General features: G+C 34.9%; 1 long non-coding RNA gene across 1 annotated transcript in view; it reads right to left on the bottom strand.

Moving 5' to 3' along the window:
• Positions 1-238: 238 nt before the first annotated feature.
• LOC105853563 overlaps positions 239-25985 on the bottom strand; it is a 46538-nt gene continuing 20791 nt past the window's right edge. Inside the window, exons 2-3 of the long non-coding RNA XR_001145398.1 lie at positions 5509-5649; positions 239-2392 (exon numbers count right to left, since the gene is read on the bottom strand). This is a non-coding gene — a long non-coding RNA (uncharacterized LOC105853563). The remainder of the gene's footprint in view (positions 2393-5508; positions 5650-25985) is intronic.

Below are 25985 nucleotides of genomic sequence, written 5' to 3'. Positions count from 1 at the left end.
CTACATATTTTACTCAAGATTATATGGTTCATAACTTTTTTTTTTTTCTGTCCAACCCATGGTTTGGAATATTTAGGTATGGGTTGAACTGATCAGGTAGCAAACTGTATCAAGCAACAACAACAATATCAAACAACAACGACAACAAAACTTTATCATTTTTTTCAAAGCTTCCTTTATTTTTAATGAGTGAACACTATTTTAATAAAAATCAATCCAGATAATTTCGTTATTGATGTTATGTTTTTCTTTTAATGAGGAACTTATGAAACCAGAAATTGTGTTTCATATTCTAGCCTCCCAGAGACCTTCTACATGGTATTGGAACTCCTCTCCTGTCAACTTTCTAATCTATTTCATCCTGTGACCCCCTCCCATTGACAAACCAATAAATAATCCTCTTAAAATGCTAATATTGATATTTAAAATAATAGAATCTCTTTTGTAAGCAGGATTGTGGGATTCACAGACAAATGAAAATCTCCTCTTAGGAAACATTTGCATTAACTTTTAGGGATCTTTCTCTGTATGTGCTGGAGGAGCATATGGTGGAAGGAGATGATCCTATTTTATATAAAAACAAACAGTGACTTTTCATTTATCTCTCTAGATGAAACCCAGTCCTGGTGCAGACAAGTACAGACTATAGCTTTACAGAAATATCCCTAGGTTAAAAGCAACCATTTCAAAGAACCTTGAAAATTTGCAACTTGAGATCTATTTTATGAATGGTTTATAAAATAAATTTACCACACACTTTTAAATTCCAAATACCAATATTTATTTCAAATTTTCTTGCAAATTTCAGGAGTTATATTTAATCAGCTCTTAATTATAAATTCTGGTTCACATTCTTCATCTGTCTTTGAAAACAGACAAACTTATTGTAGTTATAGAGCTCAAGTTATCTCTTTTTTCTTTGTAGTCTTAAGACCAAAATTTCTATATGACAGCAATGGCAGAAAAGAGTCTCACATATGTGCCAGACTAGTTTCTGAACAGAAAATAGTCTTACCTCCTAAGCCATCACTGAGTTATTGGTGAATAAACTTTTTATGATGTCACCATAAGCAGTACCAACACCATGCATTTTACTTGATGTTATTATGCTGGATGGAGTATTAAGACATGATGTAAACATCTCAGTAGCAGTAAAAAAAATCAAATGTTTACTGCAAATGTGTGTATGTCTAGACATAACAAAACAATAAAGAGCCACAGAGAATGAAAATTAATCTTACTCAATTCTAATTGCAAAAATTATGCATTAAATTGAAACAGGTAACTATACTTAAAATGAAGCCAGTGACAGTAGCAAAATCTTGAAGTCATTTGGTTATCATACATTTGAAATAGTTAAAATAGATATGGGTGAAACGGAGGTGTACAGACTAGTTATTTACATTATGTCTCACAAATGTATTACTATATTAGCCATACTAACAAAAATGTATCTGGTTTGTGGTTTGGTCTAGAATTCCCATTGAAAAATAATAGTAATATAACTTTTTAGCATAACAGAATTGCCCTGATTCAGTATCTATGGAGTTTATTTTTATTTCTTAGAATTTCAGAAAAGTATCCTTTTGTTTTAAACATTAAATTCCTTTGTACAAATACACTTAGTGGTTTATTCTTATCCAAACCATAGGAATTGGCCAAACCATCTCACTGACCTCAGAATAAATTATTATCATATTATAATTTGTCAATTATACTATCTGGAGCAAAAATTAAATTTCCTGTTATTTAGACTCAAGTGGAATTTAAATAAATGAATAAAAATTTCCATAAGAGTGGAGTTCCTTTCTCATACATTAACACTGGATAGATAAAAATCTTTGAAAAGAAAAAGTTATTCAAAACCCCGACTTCTTCTAAGTCACTTTTAATATAGCAGAGTATGATTTCAGTCAAATAACTTGGACAGATGCTTAGAAAATGTCAAAATGATATTGCATTCTCAGAGTACTCAGAAAGAGGTAAACTCTTAATTTTGCTTTAAAATATAACCAGGACAGATAGAGCTGTTAGTTCAGAGAGGAAATGCTTGGGATATTTGATATCCATCAACAACAGCAACCTCAGTTACATCAGACAAATCATTTTCTGGAGTATTTGGGTTTACACAGTTGTCCAAAGTGTAGGTTAAGAGCCAGACTTCTTGGTTTAAATCCTATCTTGTCAATTACTAATTCCATTTCCTAAATGTTTAACATAAAGAGAAACTCCTCATGATCAGCCAGCAAGATTAGATCAAGCAGCCAGGAAGTTAGATGAAGAAGATTTTCTTATTGTGGTATCTGCTTTGGTAAGAACACATAGTTCCTTTTGCCATTTACTCCATGCGTCATGAAGAGACTGCTGGGATGGAAGAGATCAGCTTGTAGGGCTGGAAGAACAGATAGAGACGAGTGAAACAGACAGAAAGAAAAGTAGTGTGAGAAAGCAATCAAAAGCTTGGTGAAGAAGCTACAGAAAACAGGACAATTACATGGACATGAGGTAACCATGGCCATCCAGAATCACTCTCCAAGTTTCACAATGGACACATTGCTAGTTGTCACAACTAAGGATTGTTACTGATGTTGGGTGGGAGATCATGGATTCTAATTATATAGTCAAACACACTTTAGTTTCCCAACAACAAAGTGTTAGTTTGCATCCATATGGCAATAGTGACAGGGAGGAGTACCAGTGCCCCAGTCTAGAACTTGCTCTGTTGCTGAACTCTGGTATGTCTGTGGTCTGCCCTGAATGTCGTAGGCGTTCAGAGAGCTTTTTCCATTTTGGCTAGTAGGTATTTCTGCTAAGACTGTATTCAATTTTAGAAATTCTAAGCTACTAGAGCTCAGAAAGCTGTTGAAAGTTCCATTATTGTTTTTAGAATATTCCTTCTAAGGACTGTCGTCTTCTCACTCAAGCTGTTCCAGTCTGCAGCCAGTCTATCAGTAATACAACCAGCTGCATTCTGGAGCACATCCTCCCAAGCTTTTCTCTTTTTTTCTGAACACCGGCAGCAATTCTCTTTGGATACGTTTTCAACCTTTTGCCCAAACCCATAATTAGGAAGTACACAAAGGGTAAAAGGCTGTCTCCATGGGATAGGGTCATTTTTTTTTTTAATTCTTCCCTTTCTGAAATCTTAGGCTGTTCAATTCTCATAGAATTTTGTTGTTCTCAAGCAGATACTCTGTGCTATGTGGTGTTTTATTTTCTTTCTTTTTTTAATTTAATTGTTCCCAATAGGAATGTCAGCTATTGTTAGGAAATACATATCATTTACAAAAAGTACTTCTTTAGTAATTTTTTTTTTCATTACAAGATCAAGGTTTTATTTTAAGGTTTATTTATTTGTGCATACAGAACTGGGGTACAGACCAGAGGCACAGGGATGTTGAGAGATTCACCAGAAAGAGAGTGGGGAGCAGAACAGGCAGATCCACGAAATACACTGCTGAGGGGAGCAGCAGGTGGGTCAGGAGAGGTCTGCGCGCCATGTGGTCACCTCCAGGGCAGGCAGGGATTGAACTCATGCTGAAGAGGCTTTAGCTTCTTAGTGCTGTACTTTAAACCACTGCGCCACCAGGGAGGGCCGAGATCAAGGGTTTTACATGTCTTTTTAAAAATATTTTCTTGGATTCCCAGATTATAAGCAGCATCTCAAATATTGAATACCTGCTAAGTGAATGAATAATGGAACATCTTCCCAGCAAAACAGGCAGTTTCATCAAAATATAAGTCATCTTATTTTGAATGTACAGCTTAACTTTACAGAAATATATTTTATTTCTCTTTTGTGTCCTAACATTTGGTAATTATGGGCTTAATTTCTTTACAGTTTGACTTATTTCTTACAGTAATAGGGACATATCCTGCTGCTATCACATCTTAGCCTAAATTTTGTATTAACAGATAATACCACAAAAGGATAAAAACTTGCTATAAAAACAGATAGACAAACCAGGAATTTTCTGTGTAGCATATATTAAAGACAAAACTTGTATTTCCTCAAATATTTGTTTTAGGTTTGCAATTAAAGGAATAGTTTTCCTGAAATCAATTAGTCAGTCATTCTATCCACCTAGTTATCTAGCTGCCCTATATATTCTGAGTGATTGGTAATATTTTTTTTAAAAAATGTTTTAGTAAATATAGATAAGAAAGCAATATCTGAATGCCAGTGAACAGGCTTTCTCAAAAAATAAATTATTGGGCCCTCCCCGGTGGCACAGCGGGTTAAATCACAGCACTAAGAAGCTTAAGCCACTTCCTCATGAGTTTGATCCCTGCCTGCCCTAGAGGAGATCCACATGGCCAGGCAGACCTCTCCTGACCTGCCCCCTGCTCCCCTCAGCAGTGTACTTCACCAGTCTTCCTCTTCTGCTCCCCGCTCTATCTCTGGTGAATCCTCTCACCCTCCACATCTCTGGCCTGTACCCCAGTTCTGTACGAATAAATAAATCTTAAAAAAATAAAATTAAATTAAATTAAAATAAATTATCACACATAAATAGTTCAGTTGTTTCTGGCTTCTATTAAGATATCTTGACAACTTTTTCCTATGGCAGCAAAAAGTGCCCACTGAAATACTTTTATTCAAAAGCATCAGTTAAATCAATCCCCCTGGAGATGACTGGGACCAAAGGTAAAGATTGACTAGCAATATTATTCACTAAAAGAATAAGAGAAAATCATCATTCACTAAACAAACTTATTCAGTGTTCTTTATTAGGTCCTGATACAAATCTAAAGAACGTGAACTTCATTTTGAATCACTGGAGTAAACAAGCACTTTTAAATCGGTAATGTTACCCTTTATTTGACTGAGAGTATAGCTAAAGAATGAATAATGATCATGAAACAGTGAATTTCCACCATCAGACAGATACTACCTTAGTGGGCTTAGGAGTCTTATCACAATGAACTTTCTAGGTTAGTGTTAGGATTTGATCATTTCAAGTGTCTTGCGCCTCTGGGATGTAAGTACTTGCATCTGTGTGGATAGAAATTTTTTTTACAAAAGTCTCTACACAATGCTTGGGAGAGATCACCAATGACTGCCTTTATTTTCCTTAATGTGTTTATTTTCACTGTATTCTCACCATTGACATCACTGGCCTATTGCTAAATTTAAGAAAAAAATGAGAAGCTTTTTTTTTTTTCTGAGATTTACCAAGTCATGAAAATTCTTCTGAAATGAGAGCTCTCACAAAGCAGAGTACATTACATTTCACAGCATGAGATAAAAACTTGAGTCTCTTAATTTGAAATAGCCAAATGACCCCGAGTTGCTCATTTTAGATTAAAGCCCTAATGGTACCGTTGCCCATTGCAACACAACTTCATTCTTCACTTTTATGAAACATCAGCCTAAAAGGGACCAGGATTATTATTTAAGGACATTTAAAAAGCAGAGCTGAGGCACCCAAATAAACACATTTAATGAAGTGAGATCCGTAGTCACTAAGGCGCTAATGAACTGTAAGATTAGCTGCAGCAACAAACCTCTACTGTGTCCCCTCTTGCCAATAGCAGGGACTCCAGTTAGAGAGATAAGATGTAGAACTCATCCAGTGTTCAATAAGAGGACAGCTGAGACAAAGTTCTTCCTCCATAGCCCTCTGCTGTCAAATTGGCATCAGAAACCTGGATCAAAGTGAATGGAAAGTCAGCTATACTAACTTGATTATTTTTGTTCCGAATTAGCAAAGAGGAGTTTCTCCCTATAACCTGAAATCAACCAGTCAATCTCTGTCTGTCTATCTATCCAGCCATCTAAAATCCCTGGTTACTTATTTTTGTCAAATGGCTTTACTACCAAGATTCTGCTTAAATATACAACTTTGTAGATCTGGAAAGGGGAAATAGTAAAAATTTGTATAGGCCTATATTGGGCAACAGGTCTTAATGAAATTAAAAAACAAATCCAGCCATGACTTGTATATTGACAGCAATGATTTGGATATTGCAAGATGTCTACAGGTGACATCTTTCCCTACTATGGCAACTCTTACCCTCCTATATACACACACCCATAAATTGCCCTGCCTTAAACTGGCTAAAGTATCTCATGACATTTAAACAAATAATTTGTCAGCTTTTTCTTTTTTTCTTCCGCTCTACCTACTGTCTGCCTCAGAGCATACTAGTAAACCAACAATTTAGCTTAGATGCAGTAAATGTGTATATGCATAGATGCACAGGGAACTCAAGAAAGCAAGAAAAATCAGCCTCCCTGGCTGCTCCCTGGCGGCCTACGGGTTGTCTCAGCACTATGACCCCTGCTGCCTGAGTTGGATCACTGGCCAGAAAGTGATCCACATGGCACAGCAGACCTCCTGTCTCTGGTGAGTCCTTTTACCAGAGGACTCTCTGGCCTATACCCCTGTTCTTTTGGCAAAAATAAATAAATAAATCTTAAAATGAAAGAGAAACCAAGGAAATTGAACTCAGTAGGAGGGGGAGAAGGGAGAAAGCAAGATAAAGTGGGGGAAGAAGTAGGCAGGGAGGCAAACAAAAGGGTTTTGACTGGTCTAGTAACCAAAGACATAGGCATGGCCTATTGATCAATTTAACACACCAAGTGGCAGTTATGCATAAATTTGAAAAAAAATATACCTTGTAGTCTGTTAATTTTTTGTGGTCTAAAGAATTGCTGTATAATCAGTTTGGCTGCAGCAGTCAGTATTGATCAGAAAACAGAGAGATTGGATATCTGGAGGCCAGTTCATTCTCTCACCTGCTGTGTATAAGCAGGGTATGTTTAAAATTGAAAGATGTCCTGGAAGCTTTCAGTCCATTAAGCAAAAACAAAAATAGAGTCTTGTATTGTGACAAGTAAATTGCTTCCTGACCTAGTCTGTGCCACATGTTTATCACGACCTTCATGTGGTCAACAAGTTACGGAGTGCATAGCTACTTACCAGTCTAGGAAAGTGACACATTTTCCTCTCCTCTCTTGCTCTTAACCTCACTTTTCATGCCTCCCCCATTGGAACTGTGCTGGAGGAGCATCACCATGAGGCTGCTTGAATCACAACTTTAGTATATTCCAGTTAAGGTGAGGAAAAGACAACAAGGTCAGCATAACCCCCTTGGGGCCAGATAGGCTTTGCAAGATGTGAAGGTTCAGTTATTTTCAGCCTCCTGGAGGAAAGACAATGTCAAAGTCTCATTTTTTTTTTTTTTTTGGTATTGTTTGTTCACCTTCCACCCTTTTTACTGCAAGCCTCCTGTCTTTGTCTTTTCTGCATCTTTCTTTACTACAGCTCTAGCTGGTCGTGAATCCCAGGTTTTGTCCAATGTAAAAAAAAAAAAATCCTCTGAAGAATCATTCCTAGATTTTCTGGATCATATTCATAAGGGAATGCCAAGTAAAACTTTTATGGAGTTGCAACTAGGAGCAGGTAAAATATGCAGCGAGTGAAAGGTACCATTTGTTTTGGGTTCAAGGAATGTGTATTTTTCCTTAATATAAGCAATGGTAGCAAACATTAACTTTTTATTTATATTTTGTCTTAAAATATAAATATGAATTTGTAAACAATTTCACATTACATATCGATTCCAGATCAAAGGAGAGTATAAATATGTAAATGAAGCTTTGATAGTTTTGGCATTTATAACAACCTTTATATATATTTATTTTTAAGGCTTCATGTGCATCACAACTTTTTTTTTTTTTTAAGATTTATTGTACATACAGAACTGGAGTATAAGCCAGAGGTGCAGGTGGAGTGAGAGGAATCACCAGAGACAGAGTGGGGAGCAGAACAGGCAGATGATAAAGAATACTGCTGAGGGGAGCCATGGGTGGGTCAGGAGAGGTCTGCGTGCCATGTGGGTCACCTCTAAGCCCTGATATCGAACTCACACTGAAGCAGCTACAGCCATCTTGCAATGCTGTGTTCTAACCCGTTGCACCATCAGGGTGGGCCCAATATTTATATATTTAATCCTGTCAAAGATCACTACTTTGACAGTTAATGATTTTGGAGACTACATAACTTGCCCAAATAAATTAAAGTATTTCTAGAAATTAAAATATTTTGATGAAATAGCATAATTTCAAGTTAGCCATTTTTAGCTTGAATGGCATTCAAGGCTTTTCCATCTTTAGACCACATCTCCTCAGCTGGCTCCTAGCAGCCTCCAAGCAGCCTCCACTCTTCATTGTATTTAGCAGGCACTGTCAATTACCATTTAGTGCTTAAAGATGCCCTGTCCCTGGAAAGATACTGCTTTCTTCTTTTCTGTCCCTTCTAATTCCAATATGATTTTCTCCTCTACCTGGATAGCTCCTTTTATAGAATCTGGAGTAGGTAGTCAGTGCAAACATCTCATTCTGCTATTTCCAGCTGTAATTTTGGGCAAGTTAACAAATTGTGTACCTCAGTGTTTCATAATCTGAAGCTTGCAGTAGTATTGGCCATATAAAATTGCTTGTGGATTGAAAGTTTAAACTATTGCAAGTATTGGGACTGATGATAATCAACCAAAGTCCAAAAAAGTATCTTACTTTTCATATAATTTCCTTTTAAATGACACATATTTCTCCTAATATGAGGTATTCTCCATTGTCTTGCTAGCTTAGATTTTCTAAAATGAATAATTTACTTTCTTGCTAAAAATACTTCAGTAGTACTCTAATGTTTTCAGTGTACTCAAAGGTCTTCATAGTTGAATCTCTATTTTCATGAGCAATTTTATCTCATAATTTCCAGAAAGAGCTAAACAATTGAATGGCAAGTGTTCACTTGCGTGTGGGCTCATGGAATAGACATAGCCATGGAATACTACATAACAAAATCCTTTCCAGATCTCCTGTTTGAGAATAAAGACTCAGTCTGTGTCCTAGGCAGAATTAGAGCAGAAAGTAGCATCATTGAAATGTGTGGCCTGTAGAATAATCAAACGTTTGTATCATCCTTTCAGGACCAATGAGCCTAAAATCCTTATCATAAAAAACGGGGAAGCTAAGGAGGTTACAAATCTGTGTCCTTCCTCTTCACTGTTTCCTCTCCTTTGGTTATGCACACAGAGATTTAGGGCCTCTAAGGCATTCCCTCTTAATTTAGACACCTTCATATTTTCCTACTCTAAATGTTTGGGGAATAAATACATGACAAAAATAAACTCAGTCTATAGTTTTTTTTTTTTTTTTTAACCTTTGTCTACATGCATATTGTCACCTCCAGATTCAGATAAGCATGTTCACATCCCAGAATATTCCTTTGTTCTTTTCCTTCCCAGATAATATCCACACACACTCCAGAGAAAACTGTTTTATTCTGACTTCTTCCAATATTAGTGAATTCTGAATGCTTCTAGAGCACATTCTGTCTGGTTTCTTTCATGCTAAATATCTGCAAGATGTGAGCAGGTTGTTTTGTGTATCAATGTTTTATTTCTTGCTATTACTGCATAGGATTTTACTGAATAAATATGTCACAATTTGCATTTTTGACTCTTTAGTTGGTGGACACTTAGGGAATACCTAATTTGAGGCTACAGTATGAAATGCCTTGTCTGCATTTTTAGGTAGACATAGATGTCCCTTTCTCTTTTATATGTATATATCTAGAGATGAAACTGTCATATCATCAGAAGCTATAGTTTTGATATTTTTGACTTTTTTTTTCAAATTTCTCTTCATTTCCCAGTTCCTTTTCTTTTGTCATTGAGCCGTCCATCTGGACTCTTGCATTATTACTATATTACATTATTAGTCAAGATTACCCTCTTATACAAACTTCATTTTTTAACTGCATACCTAATCTTGAACAATTAAAAATGATACAAATAGGCCCTCCCTGGTGGCACAGCCGGTTAAAGCACAGCACTGAGAAGCTAAAGCCACTTCCGCATGAGTTCGATTCCCGCCTGCCCCGGAGGTGACCACATGGCGTGGCAGACCTCTCCTGACCCACCCACTGCTCCCCTCTGCAGTGTACTTTGTTCATCTGCCTGTTCTGCTCCTCAGTCTGTCTCAGGTGAAGCCTCTCGCCGCCCCTGAGCCTCTGGCCTGTACCCCAGTTCTGTATGCACAAATAAATGAATCTTTAAAAAAATGATACAAATAGATACATGTTTTTCCTTAATTTAGTAGTTGGAATATTCCTACTTTGTAGGAGTATGTTAAAGTAATACAAATTATTGCAAGATGCCAGCAAAAATTGAATTTTTGCTAGAAATTTATTATTTGGAGCTTTGTGTACTTTTTACAATTTATTTTTGACCCCTTACTAAAGTATCTATAACTATAACTTAATTGAGGTTTGTTTATTTTTTTAAGTTGATTAGTTTGTCTTTCTGATGGGAAATGTTTCTTCTATGCAGATCACATGCATGGCTCTCTTTCGACGTGTTCTTTCGTGTTCTTTTCTTTCCATTGTCTGTTCTGTGGGAGGGGAGGGTCTTAGAATTAACTCTCAGCCATATCCTGAAACACATCTCTTCAATTTCTAGCCTCAAGTTTTTGAATCAAATTGCAAGCAACTAGGCAAAATAATCAGACTTCTCATGACCTCCACTTCCTTCATGCTATCAAAATAACAGGATTTATGTCTTTGTGATTTACTGATTTGCTGTAGAAACTGCTTTAATGACTTCTGCAATGAAGTCTCATGTTTCACTTGAGCTGCAACATTTTTGGAAAGAAAACATGAGAACTGAAGAATGCTTCAGCAGCACTGGAAATAAAAAAAAAACAAGGCTTTTAGTGTTAAGATGCCAGATAATAGTGTTTCATTGTTCTTTCTGGGAAATGCAAGTGATAAATATCAGAGACTGAATGAAGCATATGATAAACAAGAACAAAATCTAAAACAGGGAAGTGATCCTTGATGCTGCTGATAATAGCAATAAAATCCTACCCACACTTACATGTAAAATGAGAACCTCTTACTAAAATATATAGAATATTAGAACTCATGCAGAATATAAGCTCTATTCAGTGGAATGAAACTTTTCACACGGAATCAGAGATTATCTCATAAAAATAATTGATCTCTTCTGATTTACCCAGAGCAAAATAACAAAATAAAATGATTCTTTCCTGGTTATCAGTATCACAAGACCCTCATCCAGTCTCAGATTTCTAGTACTTAGGGCCAATATTTATGATGCTTAATGTCCTAAGAGAGCTTCTTCATATCCCTCCATTCCATTGTCTGTCTCCAACTAACCATAACTTCATTGCTAAGAGGTGATTAAATGTCATCCTGTGCTTTAGGCGAGTAGGGGAGACCTAGTGACTCAGAAATTAGGATGTTTTTATTTGGATGAAGCTTGGAGTTTAACACATCTGCCAGCTTCCTTTTTTTAAAAGGTACTCACTTTTTCTCACTCAGAAATCATTTTGTTTCAGACAATGCAAATTCAGAAGGTTGTCTAATGGTAGCATGCCATCAGAATCAGGGTTTCACAGTTTCCTGTTCTTCTGAAGAAAGAATGAATGAGGCAGGTGGACAGTCCTTTGCTGAGTTCACTACTGATTATGTGACCTTGGTTAGATTATATGTAGTCTATGATGTTGAGTATCTCCCACTCATGGTAAAGGAATTATTATACCCTCATCTTATAAAATTGAAATGAGAATTAAATTAATAAGCAAATGAAATCTCTGGCATGTTAACATGCATTCCATTTTCATTTGATTTTATATGTTTAAACATTCTGGTATATGCAGAGAACACATTGTAACTGAGAGAACAAAAGGAAAAAAAGGCAGAGATTGGAATAACACAAATTCAGGTAGCAACACAATCTCCACCACTGACTTGAAAGTAGACCAACCTCTTCCAATTTCTGTCTCTTCATCTATAAATAGTGATGATAACCAGCTGATAGAACAGATCAAAAGAGATGACACAAACAGGTATTTCTCTTTAAGATACGTTTTTGCTTTTTTTTAACTTGAAAAAAGTCTACATCTCTCTGTAATAGGAATTCAATTTTAAATCTTTGGCTATATTCCTATATATCCTGGATATATCATAGGGTTTTCCCACCACTCACTCAGAATGACAGTAAATCTCTCTCCCTGACTGGCCCTGCTTTTGTCTTATGCCTCAGTTCCCAGCATCTCCATATTTATTCTTATTTTATTTTTAGCCCAATATTTGCACACCAGTCTTCAAATAGGCCAAGTTCACTTCCCAATTAAGATTTACTCAAATTTTTTGTCTTTGCTGGAATGTTGTCTCCTGTGTATTTTCAAGGCTCATCCACTCATTGTATGTATGATTTTCTAAAAGCTCTACCTTTTTTAAAACAGCAGCTCACTTCTTCAAGCACTTGAGAGTACTTTGTCTCCTACAATCTTATACATTTATGAAATTTGAAATTATTACAGGTATCCATTTATTCACTTATTATCTTATCTCCCTTCGATGGAATCCTTCCTGTCATATTCTTTAGTATTTCTAGCTGTGAAATCATACTCAATGTAATAATCAGTCACTGCATATTGCAGACTAAAAGAATCCACCATTTATTTGAATTATATATTATACTTAAGTATATAGAACATTTTTTGTCTTCCAATATATGTGTTCAAAGAAAGACTATATTCAGCAAATATAATTTAGTATACCCAATTATTTTAGAAGACATTTATCTACATTGCTCACCAGAAATACAATGTGAATTACAATTTTTGTGTACTTACACAAGTGTTAGTGATGGACTGGAAAGATGTAGTTTTCCTCATATATATATTTTGATAACACAAAAGCTTTTCATTTAAATGTCACCCTATTCTCTAAATATTGGTGATGGCCTTTCCTACTCTTGTTCTCTGATGTTCTATGTGAATTTCTATAGTATTTTTTCCAAGAGCCAAGGAAATATTTACTTCCTCTTTTCTTTTTGATGCAGTGTTAAGAAATTAATGTATCTTTTTTTTTCCCTAGTACAATCAGAGAAATATGTGAGGCATTGGAATTCAAGCGGTGTAAATGACATCCATCTTAATCCAATATCTCAACTTTCTTTCACCATGTAATCATCTTCAAAGGCCTCCTTTGCTCTTTTTTGTTAACTGCTAAACTTTAATTAATTACACAGTTCCTTCAGAGTTAAGCCAGAATTTCTACCCAAGTATTCTGTTATATAGTTCTGTGGGTGAGTAAACACATCCCACTTTATTTTGAAAATAGGCAAGGGAAAAACAAGAACTCTGGGAAACAAGTCGACAAAAATACTCAAATATGAATTGACTGCATTTCACTGCAAAGAACAGCATTTGGGCAGGTTGTGGATGTATCCATTTAGAGCAGAAGAAACTTGGCTGCTCTCAGGAAAAACTGCACAGATAGGACCCATTTGTATAAGAACATATTTGGGAGTACTCACATGAATGCATGTGTGGACATCATTAATGTGAATGTGTTATTTCTCATGTTCCTCATATTTCTGTATTTAATCCCCCAAGGGGAAAATAAAACATATTATCCCCGTTTTATACAAACAGAAGAACTAGAGAATTGGGTAAAGATTGCTGTGCTTTGATGTTATTTATTTATTTATTTTGCTCAATTTGCCTTCATTATTTTCATTTAGTGTTTACTAATTGATAGATGTCAAGTTTCAAAAAAACTGTCTTTTTCTTTTTTTCTTTAACACTAGAAGGAAAACAATCACTTGAGACTGAAATGCATTCACTTTGGAAATAGCTGTGATGGTGTTTTCATACACTTATTATAATGATGTGACTTCCATTGTGAAGAAGATATTTATACTGTTCCTAACATCCTAACATTTTTGGAAATGTTTCACATAGCAAAATAAAATGTTTTACTTTCCACTCATGGCATAATTCTCATTTATGAGATTCTGACTGTTGTTTGCTACTGGTTCAATGAAATTTAAGAGATTATTCAGAAAAATATGTGTATCAATGCATCATCTGGGGATAATGTGGACAAAATATTTGCCTAACTTTACAGATTATGGTAAAATAGGACAAAAAGTTTTAGCAGTTTATATGTTAACTAACTCACCATCACTTGAAAGTTCTTGACTGAAGTTGATGTGGCATTAGTAACATCCAAATAAGGGCATACTGATTTTTGAGAATCTTCTAACTTAACTAAGAAAACATGAAAGCAAAATAGACCTCAAACCATTTTATAAGTGGACAAAATAGACCTCAAACCATTTTATAAGTGGACAAAATCTTAAGCAGTGATTTTCAATAGAAATATAGTGTAAGCCACATAATTTAAAAGGGTCTAGTGGTGCCTTAAAAAAGTCACAGAATATCTACCATTTCTCAGTTCTAACAATTTTTATTTGTGGAATGGTTAGCAGCAGAAGGAGGGACACTGCGGGACCCCCAAACCTGCCTGCTCTAAATGGGCTTTGCCATCTGCCATATCAAGACAAAATATACCAGAGTGCATAAGAATGTCAGTAGTAAAGACTTTAACACAATTAATGTGCAATAGAGATAATTAGGATACAAAAGAGACATGAGAAGTGACTTAGGTTATGCTACTCATGCTGTCTTATGACAAGGTCTGGGTAAGGGGGGTGACTCCCGAGAAGATGGATGGAGGCTATTTGGTTCCCAAGAAGACATAGTGAGGCGAGTCTCCAGAGCAGTGCTTACTGAACTACCGTGTGCTTGTTCTTGGCTAGTAGCAATTGTATTTGACCATCAAGCAATTCTTGGCCCTCTTTTCTTTATGGCCTAATTGGACATTGAGAAGTGGTTACAAAAAATATTTAACAATTGACAATGGCTTTTCAGAAAAGTACCTTAGCATAAATCAAGAGTGTAGATTGTCTTTAGTAATACAGATCAGGATGATCAGGATGTGCCTCCTCCTGGGACAGTTTAGAGGGACTTAAAGAAACAGATCTGAATCTAGATTTAACCTGAGAAAGGATTGTTCAAAGGAGTACTTAATGATTTGCCACTTTATTTGAGATGCTGACTGGAATGATTTATCATGCTGAAAAATGGGGATGCTCATTGCTTTTGGTGTTTTGTTTTTGTTTTTGTTTTTTGTTTGTTTGTTTTTAATGATCAAAAGAGTTTCTTTGTAACATGTAACCACAAAAGTTTCAGTGTAGCCATGGAAATTAATTGTTTGCTTCAATGCCCATACTGATATAATCTCACCACTTGAAAATTGTTTAAATGAACTGCTGAAGTTTTCTACAGGAGATACTTGCACCAACTAGGGTGTCAGTGTCTGCCTCAATTGCCCATTTTACCAATGCTGCCTCATCCTTCAGGAAAAAGACCCCTGACCAGCCACCTGTCAGAGCTGAACTCTTGACATCTGGCATGGTTTCTGACAGAGAAGGAAAAAGAATATATTTTTCAAATTAATCAGCCCAAATTACCTGTCCCCATCATGGGCAAAAGCCAAGCCAAATATGACTGGGCTAAAACAAGGCAATTAAGGTCCCAAAGGTTGCCACAAGTCTAAGTAATTTTCTGGTGAGGACCCATAGGGGAAGGGTAAAAGGGTCAGGTAAGTCAGGAAGGAAAAGATCAAACTCAAAATTAAAATAAAGGCTGTCATTGTCAGCTTCCCCATGGGTCTCTCACTCACATCTATTTTAAGTGATTCCTTCCATGTTTCCTAAGTTCCTGGTCAAAAATCAAGGCCAAGCCAGGGTGCCTCCTCCAGTCTTCTTTCCCTCAGTCTCTCAGTATTTCACCCAGTCTCTTTTTAGCTTCAGCTCCACCTTTCACTGGGGTGGGGCAGGGAAACTGGAATCTTCCCTTTTTCGGGGTTATCCTGTTAATCTTGATTACACAAACCACAGATAAATTTCTAGTGACTACTGTGCTGGGACATGAAAATTTTAGATGATTTGAATTTAAGAAGCAGCTGTTTAGGTTAGTTGTGTTGTTTGTTTTTAACTTAGTGGAATTAAAACTCAAAACTTTCCATGAAATCTCAGTGGTGAAATGTTTCATGGATAAGGGATATAATCAGATCTTGATGATCCTGATGGGCAGGCTAGAATTCACTATGACTGCATATTTTGTAGTTTACAATGAAGAACATCTACAGGTTGTTAGTGTGAATTTGAATCATCAATTATGCAGACATAAAATATCTCTAACACTAATGTCTATTGAGTAAGTATTAACAAAGGATAGACATAGTAACAAATCTTGTGTTAAAAGACATTTTGGGACCCTCCCTGGGGGTGCAGCTGGTTAAAGCACAGCACTAAGAGGCTAAAGCCACTTCAGCATGAGTTCGATCCCCAGCCCCAGAAGTGATCCACATGGTGCAGCAGACCTCTCCTGACCTACCCGCTGCTCCCCTCAGCAGAGTACTTTGTCAGTCGGCCTGTTCTGCTCCCCACTCTGTCTCTGGTGAATCCTCTCACCGCCCCTGTACCTCTGGCCTGTACCCCAGTTCTGTATGCATAATAAATAAATATTTAAAAAAAAGACATTTTGATGAAACATCTATGAGACTTTTCATTGTAAATTTTTATGTTGTGGACTAAAAGCAAAGCATCATATATGCATTAGCTCTACTTATCTCAGTTCATCACAAGTATGTACTTCATTTTTGGGGTATATTCTGTTAATTTTCTGTTAAATTTTTTAAATGATTTTGCAGTTGTTAAAAAAATTTAGATGTACTTAATTAACCTAAAAATAAGTGTTTTCATTCTTTGTTTTGTTGAATAATTGTTTTTAAAATGCTTTACCTGGGGAGTCAGACTAATGAAAACTTGAATGATTAAAGATAAAGGGGGTATCAGATCAGTTTAAAAAATAGTCTAAGTGGCTCTTTGTAAACTTTTTTACTGGAAGAGACAAATTCTGGAACTTGCATGATTAATAGATATAATTAGTTTACAAAGGCTGAAAATCAAGGTTATCTAATGGCCAATTCACTCTACAGTGCAATTCTGGCCAGAATCAATATGCTAATGATCATTCTCTCCTTAAATGAAAGAGTAGTGAAATGTAGTGGATGGGAGAGTGAATGCTAGTGAGGGCAGTGTTGGGTTGGGATGGATTCAGAACACAATAAGGACAGACATCACTTTCAGGCTGCCATCTGTTAAGATTTCCAAGCATTCAAATACTGTATAGAATCACTGACTTTATCTTCTTCACATCTAATTGCTGCAGAGTGTAGAGAAAGATTTAACAAGCAGCAGATAAAGAAGGCACGTGTCCCTTGCCAAGCAGAATGAACATGGATTTTTCTACTGTCACTTGGCAAACAGATGATTTCTATAAATTTTAGAGATCTATTAAACAAATAGTTCTCCTTTACTACCTCTTGGATGATTCAAACCAAAATTAAATACTTTAGGGCAATTATTACAAGAAAGACAGAAATCGCTCTCAAAATTTCACAAAGTATGTTTCTAGAACTTAAAGATACAGATTCATTTTAAATCCGTGCTTACTTTCTTGGTCACTTTGGGCAAATGAGCTTTTTTCTATGGTTTTTAGTATATTTATGTGTTTGTGAGCCATTTTTGTTTAAATCTATTACCTACTTACCTACTTAGCATATAGCAGGACAATTTTTTAAGATTTATTTATTTATCCTTACAGAGCGGGGGTGCAGGCCAGAGGTGTGGTGGGTGAGAGGATTCAGCAGAAACAGAGTGGGGAGCATAACAGGCAGATCTACTGAAATACACTGCTGAGGGGAGCAGCAGGTGGGTCAGGAGAAATCTACCACACCATGTGGGTCAGCTCCCTGGTGGGGGATTGAACTTGTGCTGAAGTGGATTCAGAGAGCATCATAATGCAGTGCTTTAACCCATTGCTATCAGGGAGAGCCCCTAGCAAGACTTTTAGTAATTTTTAATCTTCCAGTAAAGATTATCTAAGGATTCAAATAGAACATTATATATATATATATATATATATGCATGCATATACTCTATTTATGTAAAAGTTTTCCTTATCAATAGAATATGTGTGGGAGAAAAGGTGATGTCAGTCAGTGAAGACAAACAAATTACAGTGGGTATATAAGTTTAAAAGAAAGTAAGTATCTTGTGAAATGGATGGGGTAATGGTTTTAAACTCCTTAGATACTATCTGGAATAACACGTGATATATAGAGAGGAAATCAAATAGTCTCAGATTTAAATCCCAATGCTGCTACTAACTATTGTTGTACTGGGTTTAATACCTAGCTAACAGGACTGTTTTAAAATTAAAGAAAAGTATGTTTTTAAAGCACTTAATATAGTTGCTGGCACGTAACTCTTAATAATTGAAGCTAATAAAAATTAATTATGTCGTAATCCCTCATGTACATTAAAAATAAATAAATCTGAGGACTTGGTCAATAAAAAAGCAGGATTTCAGAGATGTGTGGATCAGATGGCAGTATCTGTCCCAATGATTCAATATGGCAATACAGTTAATGAAACTATAATAAATTAAAACCAGATTCATTGTACCTATAAAAGTAAATAAAACAACCTGCAATAATGACAAATATGAATCACACTTTTAGAGTTTGCCTCTGAATTGAAATTGCTTGGCCAGGTATCACCTCATTAATTCTCTTACCCTCAAGATAAATGAACCAATTTTATAATGTAAGAACACTGAATTATATTTCAGAAAATAATCAGAATTACTGATAAAAAAAAGTACACACTTGAAATCTCCCCGATTCCATAAGACTTCACATTCAAAAGCTAAGTCTTTTGAAGGGTTGACTTCTATTTGTGGCTATTAAAAAAAAAAAAAATCTTGATTAAAGGGGAAAGCATTGAAATGCTTCCTAAAAGGGCACTTGAACTTCAAATGGCTCTCACTTGAGTGTATTTGAAGACTTCAGTATGAATTAATCACAGACACAGAGATAAAATTTCCCTTGAAATACATATTAGGTTTTTAAATTAAAAAGATAATGTGCTCGGAACAAATTGTTTTTGGAAAAGGCAACCACAAAACTCAAAAGTATTTTCAAATAGTATCTTGCACCAAATTAAAAAAAAAAAAAAAGCAGGACAGAGACTTCAGAAGCAAACCCCAATACTATAGAGACTTGTCTCTTACCCCAATACTATAGAGACTTGTCTCTTACTAATGTCCTTTTGGATTAGTTCCTGGAATTGAATTATTCAAATTGGCCTGTGGTAGAAGAAATATTAGAGCTGTATGAAACCCGGGTTAAATTTGAATGTGAGTAAGGTTTAGATGAAGTTCTCGGAAGACTGTGGTTCTCTGAGGTGATAGGGCATGAGAGCACAGGGCCAACAGCGAAAAACTGACGAAACCCCTGTACCCCTATGCAGTGACGGCATCACATATTACCTCTTAAGTACTGGGTTGCTATGGAAGATCTCATTTTATGAGGTAAAACCAAATTATTGCTTGTCAAATAAACTTGAAACACACCACATCTGGGATGAAATGTTCAGAGGCAAGTATCTATGACAGTAATCCAAGATTATGGGTGTAGATTTAATATGGGGAACCGGATAACTTCTGTGGCTCCTTATTAAAATAATTGTCCACACTGACTTTTCTTTGGAGTTTTTTTTTTTTTTCCATATTTGCTGCTCCTGATATGATGATAAAGAGGAGGAGGGAGGGAGAGGTGGGGGTAATGTTGATGATGATGAGAATAAAAATAGAGACATATTCCTTAACAGAGCAGTATATAACAAGATTTTTACTTCAACACTTTTCTAAATGTTCACAGATGTTCTCCCACAAAGACATAATTTCTCTCTGGCCAAATTTCATAGAAACCATTTTTAAGAACACTCTACCTATGGACTTGTAATTAAAAAATTCCTGTTTTATATAAAATATATAAAGTATATAAAAAGTATATAATTTTTTTTCTTTTTAGTGAGTGAGATTATATAAAAATGATCAAACCTATATAAAATATATAAAGTATATATGGGTTTGATCATTTTTTAAATAATCTCTTTTACTAACAAGAAATTTCTCATCCAAATTATGTCTTTTATATCCATATCAATTAATTTGTATGTGTTGGTGAACATGAGATTCAACCTAGTGTAATTTCTGTAATTTTGAGAAACAAAATTGCCATAGTAATGTCAAGAATTAGGAACATGGAATGAAAACTGGAATATATGATAAATGAGGCATTAAGAAGACAGTGGACACACTACAATTTCTTTATTTTACTTGACTAAAAGTCTAGCATGATATTACACTAAATTATTATCAATTAATACTGTTTTTCCATTGCTTTCTATCAAAATCTATACTTTTTAACCTGCTACTGTTGTTTGACTCTTAGGTAAAAATGACTAATAACTTAAAGACTTAACATTTCTAAGTATAGTTGCTTTCCAGCATTTTGGATGATACTTAAGTTAAAATGATCAAGGCAGGGACCCTCCCTGGTGGCGCAGTGGGTTAAAGCACAGCACTGAGAAGCTAATGCCACTTCTGCATGAGTTCGATTCCCGCCTGCCCCGGAGGTAACCACATGGCGTGGCAGACCTCTCCTGACCCGCCCACTGCTCCCCTCAGCAGTGTACTTCGTTGATCTGCCTGTTCTGTTCCCCACTCTGTCTCTGGTGAATCCTCTCACCCTCCTGCATCTCTGGCCTATACCCCTGTTCTATATGAATACATTAATAAATCTTTAAAAAAAAAAAGATCAAGGCAATACATCATTAACAGTGGATTGTGGCATTTAGTGGGCATGCCACATAATTTGATACTCATGTATATTTAGGTGATACTTAACTTGAAACCTCAGTATTACTTGCTATATGGAATAGACAGTACATTTGAAATGTCTACCCAAGTCCTGAAAAATGGTAGCTGCTCACTATATAGAAGTGTCCAGTTCTTCCTACTATATTCTAACTGAGGTTAGTTAACAATCACCTCACCATTCTTCAGTTAAATGGCTAAAGTAACTTTGATAATTTCTTTTTGCCTTGAGAGATTAGTAACATGTTGCTTGAAAAAAATTTTAGAGAAAACCTCTTTGCTGTCAATGAATTTATAGATATAAACCATGTCCTTTTGTTTTCAATATTTTGATCTATTTCATTTCTTCATTCTTGTTTGGAATTGTTTGTCTTTAAACATCACTAAGACTGTGTAAATCCATAGTCCTTTCTTTGTTCAGGAAATATATATACCTTTGTTTATTTATTTGTTATCTCTTTCTTCTGTTACCTTTCTCCTCTACAATATCATTTAGATCTCTTCCACACATTCAAGATACAACATTTTATTTATGAAATTACCTTTATATTTGACTATGTTCTTCTGACCATGCATTGAATTGTTTTAATGGCAACCATGTTTCAAACCACAGAAAGAAGTATTTGTGTGGGATGGAGGCAAGGGACAATTATATTTGAATCTACCTCTATATCTAGACTTATTAATGTCCTTCCTAAATTACCATTGGGTTATACACATATGTACTATGTGTATAATTTCACTAAACAACCAAATGAATATACATATACATATATACAAACATATGTATGGAAAGTGTGATTAATACACAGATGCAAATAAAATGTCATCATCATAGAGGCCTTCTGTAGGTCATCACACTGTAAACAAGATCCCTGGAAATCTACCATTCTGAGGTCAGTCATCATTGGTTAATATTGCCTATTTTTAAATTTTCTGTGAATGAATTATTATAGCAGGTACCCCTCTGTGTTTCATAAGTATCATGCATCAGTAAAACATAAACTGATTCTGTTGTTAGTGGACATCTAGTTTGCTTCAAATTTTCAGCTATTATGTGTAAAACTGCTATAAAACTGATCTACATGTTTTGTGAAACAAAAACACATATATAAACTCTTCCTATTGGATCTGGACTGAAATTTCAGGATTTTTGAGCATAATCCTTTTCACCACCAAACTGTACCAATTTTCATTCTTATTAGCAATATATAGACATTGCTGACCATTCAAAATCCTAATTAATTTAAATTTCTGTCTCTTCTTAAAGTTCATGGTAATCCAGAGTGTCTTCTGTCATTTCTGACTAAACTTTTCTCTTGCTCTTTATTAGGTTGTTATTTGTTGTCTAAGTGTGAAGACTCAGAATTACTGTTTGAAGTTTCCCCAGTGACAGCGAAGGCAATGAAGGGGAATATTTTCTTGAGCAGTTCACATGATTCAGGTTAAGCTGTATATATTATTCCACCTCACTCCCATGTCTACTTGTTTTCTTCAACCTTAGGAAGCAGAAAACAACTAACATTAATTCATTTCTGACTCCAGCAGATTAAACACAGTTAAACAGTGGCAATTTCTTTACCCCTCATGGAGTCAACAGATAATTCAAGCTAGTCTTCCCATCATGGCATGATGCATGCAAGGCCTATTCACAAGCCTGCAGTTGTATAATTCAAGCATCTCACATACCCACACGTAACTGCTCTTTTCACTTAATGCTTATAAAACATTCATGTCTCTTAGGGTAACATGTAAGTCAGTTTCCCGACAAGCTTGTTTCCTTCCTCTAATATATTTTGTGTTTTGTATTTCTTTCAAATGGCTAGAAAATGTTATTGTTCTCTTTCCATTTAGTGCTAATGGAGAAAGAAACATTTTCTATGGTTTTTAATTCATTCCAGTTCCTGTTAGAAGGAGCTGCTCTTTTCAGAGACAAATAATGTGTGTCATTAAAAGGAGAGATATTCCAAGCTACTCCTTGCACCTGTTTGACTTCCCGTACAATAGTAAGCAGAAACATTTATAAGATCAAATATATTAGCACAGCCAGAAGAAGATGTCAGTTGTTAAGTACAAATGGTAATATTTGTTTGCTATCATCCTAGACGCTTTTGTCAGTGACTGACTTTTTAATACTGTACTGTAGACAAAATATAGTCAAATGTTGATCTCTGGAACCACTTGAGGTTTTTATAGCTTTCTGAACCCATAATAAAATGTAGACTTACATATTTCCCTTGATATATATTTTTTGTAGCTCATTTTATGGATGATTTACAAATCCCCATATATATGTGTGTAGAAATATGAATTATAAACACACATATCCCTTCTTCCACTATATAATTCTAAGAATAATTTAACCAAAACACTTTACATGAGTTTGAGATTATTTTTTCTTACAATCATTTTTGGGTTAGAATATTAATTCAAGATGTTGTCTATTCTAGCCTCTGCCAAGAGTAAGAAGTTTTAAATCATAAGCACATAAACCTGAAACTATTCCAAACAAAAAATTATTGATCCATGTTTTAAAAATCTCTGTATTTCAGAGCTTTGAAATAAATATGTAAGAACAATAGATTTGCAAGATAGAGGTCACCTCCACAAAACCACCATTCCATAGATTGAATGTCCTCTAGAATCTCATCGTGGATTAAACACTCCCACAGTGCATTATAAAAGTAAAACTGTTGATATAAAATTCTTCAGTAAATTGTCCTGATCCTAGCTGTGCCTGTTGGACAAAACAATGAGGTTTAAACTTTCTTCCGATTATAACTGCCTATATATGGGTCACTCCCCAGTCTCCCCTGTGACTCACCTTCCTGGCTCAAACTCCCAGTTGCCCCATCTTTAGTTCATATATTGGGTTTTGAATCCCTCTCAAGTTACTATCATTATATTCTCTATATATGATCTAGTTTGTGGCAAGGACAAATATTGCCAGTGTTGTTCTGAGCTGCATTCATTCTTCACACTCGGTATTCTTTGAACAACCTAAATTTAAATTAACATTTCTGGCAAATCTACATATATTTAATTTATATTTATTAATATTTATTGAAGTAACAGTGCATTATACCGTATGTAAGTTTAAGGTGTATATCACTATTAATCATTTTCTTTACATGCTACATTATGTTCATCACTAGAAGTTCAATTCTATGATTCATCTACATTTGACATATAATTGTGAACTCATGTGGAGCTTATTAAAATTTCAAGTCTATTTTGCGTGATGTTGTGAAGTAATATTTCTACCATTTTAAATTGGGAAATTTGATCGTGGGCTGTCAAAGATAGCATGGGTATATGGTAATAAAATGGTGTCTTGGAAAGAAGTTAAATATACATTATATTTAATACTATTTGTCTTTTAAATTTAGTCTGTAATTTTACTCTGTCAAGGTCTTGCTAGATTTGGATAAATCGTATCCATTCTATATCATCCAAAAATGTGACCAATATTTTATCATACTCTTTTCTAAAGCTTTGATTAAAAGTTTTTTAAGGAAAGTATAATTTTAAATCGAAACACAAACATTTGATCTATCATATATTATTTGAATAAAACCATTTATTTATGTATATCTATCTAAGTAGCAACATGTCTCTGTCTACCTGCATTGCCCCAGGATCTCTTAGCATGTTAAGCCACACTGATTTACCCTGGCAGCACAGTCTGTCTCTGGTTGTTTACATACCTTGGACGGAAGAAATTACAGAGTAAAGCGTCTTCCCACATCACAGTTTAGACCTGTGTTTCTGCATGCTTTATTATTTGCTGAGTAAACCAAATTTCTCATTATAAAACACCAATGCTCTTTTCTATCTGGGCCATTTAAATATTATTCACAAACATTTATATTTTCTATTAACAGAAAAATTAAGTAAGATTGATATGACCATTCCAAGTTTCCTCAACTCCTGAATATAAGTTCCATGACAATCAGAAACTTAGACCAGCATTCATCAAATAGATATTTTTTTTTTGTTACCTAAATTGATGTTTTAAAACACAGGGCAATATTCCTGGGTTAAAGAAATTTACCACATTGAATAATAAATAGAAGTTGGTAATGACTACAAAATCACACATTTTTTTGAAAGAACTATGAAAATTAAAATGGTTCCAATTGTGGAATTTTAGAGAGTGAGTTGATTTTTTGTTTGTTTGTTTTGTTTTTAACATGAGCATTGTATATGTTAACTTCCTTGAGATATAGAATTTTGGGAAAAGAAAAAAAAGTACACAAAAAGGAATTTTAGGTTTTTATTTTATTATTATTAGGGATTTAATGTAACTGCTGTAATTTCCTTAAGAATTCAGTAAATAATTACCCATGAATTATATTTTTGGCTTTGCTTTGGGATCTGGATGTTTCCATGTTCATTTTCTGAAGTTCTTTCAAAATAAAAGGCCTAGTGTACTAATGGAAATCTTATCTTGGCTATATTCCAGAATGCATTTCCTTTTTTTTTTGTTTGTTTGTTTTTGTTTTTTGTTTTGAGCTATCTATGCATACATATCTTATGTATCATCTCCAATATCAATCATCCAATAAAAGAAGGACTTTATTTCAGTTTTCCATATAGAATATATAGAGTAAATATAATTAAAAAACAAAAATTTCAAGTTCTGAGACATATCAGCATAAGACTCAAAAGTGGTAAGTGGCAGTGAATTTCATCAGTTGAGGTAGGCTTTTGTGACAGAGTGTCTAAAAGGGCAGTTTCTTTTAGCTTGGTCAGGTCAGTCTTCTCTTTAATGGATTATCCTTTAATCTGATTCTTCTTTTTAGGTATGGTGTCTTGTAATAATTAAAGATATGCTTAATCACTTCATTTAACATTGAGAACACTGCAAGGGGAAATGAGGTTACCAGTGTTTTAGAACTTAACACTTCTTTGAAATAATGTGTACAGGGCATTTCTTTGGAACTTTATGGAACAAAAAAAATTCAGCATTTACAATGTTCCCAAAAGCTTTCAAACATTTTTCTATCTTGCTATTTATTTTAATCCTTAGACTTACCCTCCAAAACATATAGAAAATCTGAGGTTCATGGAGTTTGTTAAACAGTATATCCTATTTCAAGTCTTACCACTATAAACTATCACAGTCAGAATTTTCTGGATGGCTCATTCCTAATCTATGTGTTTCTGTTCTCTGTGGAAGGTATATGCACTTTGCTTTGGAAGGTCTAGATTATCCATAAGTAAGTAAATCATTTCATATAGTTCATGACCTCATTATTTCACTTCTGTTTCTTTTATATGCATGAGTCATTTATATATATAT

The sequence above is a fragment of the Condylura cristata genome, unplaced genomic scaffold, assembly GCF_000260355.1.
Source record: "Condylura cristata isolate star-nosed mole 26May11 unplaced genomic scaffold, ConCri1.0 scaffold00013, whole genome shotgun sequence".
NCBI classification, from domain to species: Eukaryota; Metazoa; Chordata; class Mammalia; order Eulipotyphla; family Talpidae; genus Condylura; species Condylura cristata.
This window is presented reverse-complemented; position numbering and strand designations above follow the sequence as displayed.